Raw genomic sequence first — 6,111 nt, 5'->3', positions numbered from 1 at the left:
GTGGTTAGCGCTCCACCTCACAGTGGGAATGTCGTTGATTTGAGACCAGGTTTGGGGACCTGTCTGTGTGGAGTTTTCTCCAGGTGCTCCGATCATGCTTTTGAGACTAATTGGTGACTCTAAATTGCTCTCAGGGGTGTGTGACTGTCTGCCACCCGTGTGTCATCTGTCAACTGGGGTCTGCTGGAACAACTCGCTGCGGTGAGTTTACCATCTTCTGTTAGCTTCTGCAAAAATGTGTAAAACTAGTTATTAATGTTGTTGAATTTGGTGCTCTATAGAAAGTGTGAACATTTGGATAGTCCGGGGAAGTTTTTTTTGAAAAAGTCACTTTCATGCATTTTGCTTTCCATTTAAAAAACAACCTGTATTACAATATATTTAGAGGTGAGGTTTGTTATAACTGACTGAATTATACTGATATCGATGAAGCATCCTCACAATTATGTGTTAGCTTCAACAAGTGATGACAACATTGTCAGCCTTGTATTTGTTATTTCTTCTCCTGTGAATGTCGCTGGCTCAAAAGTGGGAATTTCCCTACTGGTAACATCCTGCGTTTCTTGCTGGATGGGCGCCTCATAAATAAACACCTCAGAGAGGAGAAACCCTGTTGATTTACTAAAGAAGCCATGTGTGTGGCTGGTAAAAGTCATGCCCTGCTCTCAGATGAAGAGAGAGTATTTATCTATATCTATCTTCTTATTTATGTCAAAATTGAAACTTAAATCTCCCACAAGTAGTATTATAAGCAGTCTTGGACCCAGATGCTACATTTTCACTGCAGCTCTTTGTCTCAGTCTGTGTTGCTGTGAATTAGTAATGATTAGTTGTTTTGTCTTATGGAGAAACATGGGAGTCAAATCCATATTTCCTCCAATTCAGTAGAAGAAAATGATTTGCAAGCATGACTTGACATTTAAAATAAAACATCCATATTTTTTACAATTAAGTTAGTCTATCTGAATGATATTATTCCTCATTCAATTAAGCCAGAGATTTTCAAAGTGTGGGTGAATGAGCCCTCCCAGCACCTTTGCCTTATGGAGTTGAATGCCAGATGTTTTTGCATCATGAAATATTACTGTTAATGGCTGTTCAGATCAAAAAGCATGGCTCTGCATTTTAGATGCTATCCATTTAAAATATTTGATAAAGCTGTATATTGTCTGTAAATTGTCGAATGCGACCATTAAACCTATGGTTCTGTACTTCGGGTTTTTTAATGGATTGAATTAGTCTCCATTACACTTATAGCATGTTTTAATCACATGATTAATAGTAAAATCCTCAACTTTATTTTTCTTTGGAGTAAAAAATATAACATGATCGAAAAAAAAAAAATCCTAGCTGGGAAAAGGCTCTCTATGAAAACCACAAAGTTAAGCCATGGATTTAGAAAGTCTATTACCAATGATGCAGTATCTTTGCGCTGTATGCATAAATTTGATGCAACATGACAACGTTAAAGTGTAATTTCGAATGGTTTTCATAAATATGTAAGAGGTGGGTGACAGATTCAGCCTCTTTAACGCGTGTTAAATGAAACCGTACTGACATGACAACTGTTGTTGAACACAAGTTTTCGAAGAAATATAGAAATACATGAATTTGAGCACAAATTTCTTCCTTGGAAATCCCATTACATCAACCAACATACACATGTAAAGATAAAGATGTGAAACTTCTTAAATCGTTGCCTCACCAATGACCACTATAGCCAACATAATGTGACTCTTTGTGTTTAATATTGCAGTGTAGGCTTACAACAGAACTTTGAATAAAGCCAGTGTTGTGTTACCATTGTGTATTCTTCACTGTACCATCTGGTGACTTTACTCCTCCTCCTCCTCTTCCTCCTCCTCCCCTCAATTGCTCCTTGCTTTGTTTCTTTGTGTATATTTTCCCCTCTTAACTCTGTGACTGTGCAGAATACAACTTGTGCCAAATGGTTGTCTGGTTTGATGCTGGTGAGCATTTTCTAAAACCACAGATTATGTCAAAATATGATTAAAATGGCAACAATTGACCGTCTAATCTCTGCACCACGTTTTGTATTCAGAGTTCCATTACTGGGTCAAGGAAATATTAATGTATTCTTCTCAGACACCATTTGATGAAGGCCTCAGTACAATAACTTAGATCAATGCCCTCATCTCAGAGTTTGCCTGCAGGGATCTCAGCAACATTTCTGGAGTATTGCTCTTCCACTAATTTTATGGTACACCAGGGCCTCAAAATGACTGCTGTTCTTTCTCTAATATAGCAGGATGAGCGAGTTCATTCTCAAAACTTTCAGTGAGCTGTTTCAATAGTGCACTCTGATATAGTTACAACACGCCGGAGTGCACCTCAAAGCCTTTCTTTCCACGTAACCCTTTGTTATTCATCTTCCAAGAAGACAGCCCTCCCTAATTTCCCTGATATTTCCCAGAGGAGGGGTGAATATTGAATCAAGTATCTCATGCAACTGACCAGCCATCTGGCTTATCGTCTGAAAACAGATCGAAATCTAAACTCGTGAAAAAACACATAAAATAAACATAACCAGCAATCTTTTTTTTGTTTTTTTTTGTTTCTGGCACTTAAAGCTGAGACGTTGCCAGCGCTTTCACTTCCAGCATTGTTCAATGAGATCGGTATGTATCCTTACATAAGAGAGTGACAGATGACCACAATTAGACAACATCTGCCGGTGCTTCGACTGAATGTCAGGTCCAAGCTCTGGGGAGTATTCAAAACACATGCTGGATGTCCAATCCAAACTGTACAGATACACAAGCATTCTTTTCAAGGCAAAGAGGGAAAATCAAATAACACACGGTGCATGATGTTCTGCTAAAATATGCATAATAGTTTAGTCTACAAAATGCATTTTGCGTCAGGAACACTTTCCAAGTGGACTGTGGTGCAATTACTTGTACTAAGACTGTTAGTGTCACATGTCAATTCGCAAATGGATTTAACAACACACATAAAGAGAATAAAAAAACATGTTACCTCTTGTGATTATTTCATGATGGGAGTTGTCTATATTGTTGTCTGATACTAGGAAATTTTGTGTGCAATGAGATTATCGTGAGTTTGTGACCTGGAACTTAAGAGTATAAACTATATATGTTTTTATGAGGAGTTTCCAATGATGATCTTTGTACATTCAATGTGGCATTGAGATTTGCATGCGTGCGTGTGTCGTGTGTCACTTTAGGCCAGCGAATGAGCTAATGGCAAGGACTCTGAAGGATGACAGAAGTGTGGTGGGGGGTAGACTCATCTTTCCCCTGGGCACTCAGAAACGCAGAGGGACGTATTTCAATTAGCCAGCTCGGGTCACAACAAAGAGCCCAACCTGCTTTCTGCTGCACCTCCAGCCTGTCTCGAGCCAGCTAATCAAATCAAGACAGCGCGTCCACAGACAAAGGCTGGAAGCCCTCTGCGGTTTCCAGAGGGAAGTGGTGGGCGTATGTCAGTGGATGTGTCAGGTACGACACATAAGGAGCAGCAGTGTTCTTTTGGTTTTGCGTGCGTTTAGTGGGAAAAGGCACAGAAATGTATTTAAAAAATCAAGATATTGGTTAAAAGGAGATTTCATCCAGTCACCGACTTTGAACGTAGCTGAAAATCATCTGAGGAGTATCTGATTCGATCCAGGGAATTGTGTTTTATTACGAAAGGGATTTTATCTTTTTTTTTTTTTTGTTAAATAATACTCAATGGGGACCTTTGTTGTTCACAGGTCTCTTTCTGATGTCACTTCAAAGTCCTATGCAGTTTGGGCCGGAGGGGGTTTAGCCTAGCTTGACCAGGCACACTTCCTTGCCCCTTTTCATGTTTGGCACTCATTCCTCTGTCTGACAGGCGGTTGAAGCGGAGTCAGGGCCCCCGAGCACTAATTACAGGTCACTGTGTCAGCCAAGAGGGGCTCTCCCCACTTTGAAAACCACTTTCTGACATCTTGAAGGTGAAGGACGAGGCTTCGTGGGAAGCAGAGGGACAGCGATACAAGCACTTGTGTACATTTATTTCTCTGCACAATACATATGTCATGTTTACTGGGTTGCATGTAGTGTTTAAACAATGTTTTTTATTTTTTTTTTATTTTGTATGTTTTAAATTGCTTGCCATTTTCATTTTTAAGGAAAAAGAGCTTTAGGTTTCCTAAAAATTGATCAATCACAAAAGTGATATCTCCAGCCAGATTAAGCTTTGTTGCCTGGAGGCCACAGTGTGATATTATGGTATGGAATCACTGAGGTTTGTCATTGAAATGATGAAACACGAACAAAAGATATATTCCAAAAGTCTTTATTACGCAGCACTTAGAGGACTTTTTTATTTCAGTGTTCCGATAGCCATAGGTAAAACTCAAAGAAATGTTGCTAAACAGTTAACAGACAATTAATTTACAAAACAGTGCAAATGTATTTGGAAGAATATTTGCTGTTTTCCCCCCTTTTCTGAAGTCAAATATAAGCTTAGGAACCTTGTTTCTTTGTATTTTATCTTATCTTTGGTGATGTAAATAACGATATCAGCCGATCTTGCATCAATTGTTATGAATTTATAAGATAATGCCACAAGTGTTTCTGCAGAGGCTTCCTGACTTGAGAAATAATATAATTTTACTCAAGAACTAAACAAAAATCAAATCCAATATTTCTTCGAACATACAGTCATGGGTCAGATATTTTACAATGGACAGATATCGCATTATTTCCAATGGTTTTGTTTGAAAGTTCACAAGAAATAACATTAACTTTTACAGTTTTACCCACTTTAATTAAGTTTGGCGCGAGATAAATGCCATGGCACATTTGACAACAAAGCTAAATTGTTTGTGGGATTGAAATTCCTCAAGGGTTCATTCATCCATTCGATTTCTAAACTGTTTCTACTGAGATTGTGGGGCGCTGGAGCTGATCACAGGTACGGTACACCCAGGTCGCCAGGCTGGGACAAATACAGAGGTACAATCACACACACGCTCACATTCAAACCGACAATTTTGTCACAATCTCACACACACACACACACACACACTTACAGAGGCGCCAAACCTTAATCCAGACTTGAACAAGGGACCGTCTCGCTTGTGTGGCTCCTCAAAGGTCAGACTGTGTAATGTAAGCACATGCCTCTTTACTGCATGTTTGATTTGTTCCTTATTTGATATACATGTTATTACTACACCCAGCAACTAGTGTGAACAATCTTAGGCATTTCTGCCTTCTCATTTTATACAATTCTAAGCAAAAATGCAATAGTGGGCCAACTATTTATAATACAAATCTACTTGTGTTGGAAAATGTACCATGAAGAGGTCATAAATAATAACTTTTTAAGCCTTGGAATACAGACTTATAAGCCACTAGTGGTGAAAAAATGTTAATGTCAGCAGTAGAATGACAAATTGCAAATATCCACATAATTGATATTAAGTAGAAGGTAATTCCCTTCTACTTTGATCAATATTTTTGTGGAGAGTTTCTCATACTCAGACTTTACTACTCTTGAACTGCAGATTTTTTTTTTCTATTTTTCAGAATTATGTTTACTTGTAAAGGGTGATTAAAGCAACAGTAATCACCCTTAGTTCTAAATGTTCAATATTCTTCCTACTTCTGCTTATATTGCATTCCTCTTTTATTTGAAGTTGAAGCCATTTGATCCATTAGGTTCAAATTCACTCTGAGATGATTTCACGTTCCCATAACTGTGAAAACATTTATTATACTGTTACTGCATTCTAATAAGGGCCACTGGGGAGAGAGAGAGAGAGAGAGAGAGAGAGAGAGAGAGAGAGAGAGAGAGAGAGAGAGAGAGAGAGGCCTTATAATAAAAAAAAATATATCTGCAACGTGCTGGCGATCCCGAAGCAAAAAGAAAGTGTCGCACTTCATAAAACTTTTCTGAGTGCGCTTTTAATAAACATGGACGACACCGTTACTATTTCTCCTCACTGCCCCTTCCAAAATGTAGTGCTGCTGCAGAGCGCCTACACACACACACACACACACACACACACACACACACACGCCACACACACGCACAGGAATGGAATGAGAGGCAGCCGTGGGCCATACTAAGTCAGAGCTCAGTGAGGGGGTTTAC

This window comes from Blennius ocellaris (assembly GCF_963422515.1).
Source record: "Blennius ocellaris genome assembly, chromosome: 17".
Taxonomy (NCBI): Eukaryota; Metazoa; Chordata; class Actinopteri; order Blenniiformes; family Blenniidae; genus Blennius; species Blennius ocellaris.
This window is presented reverse-complemented; position numbering follows the sequence as displayed.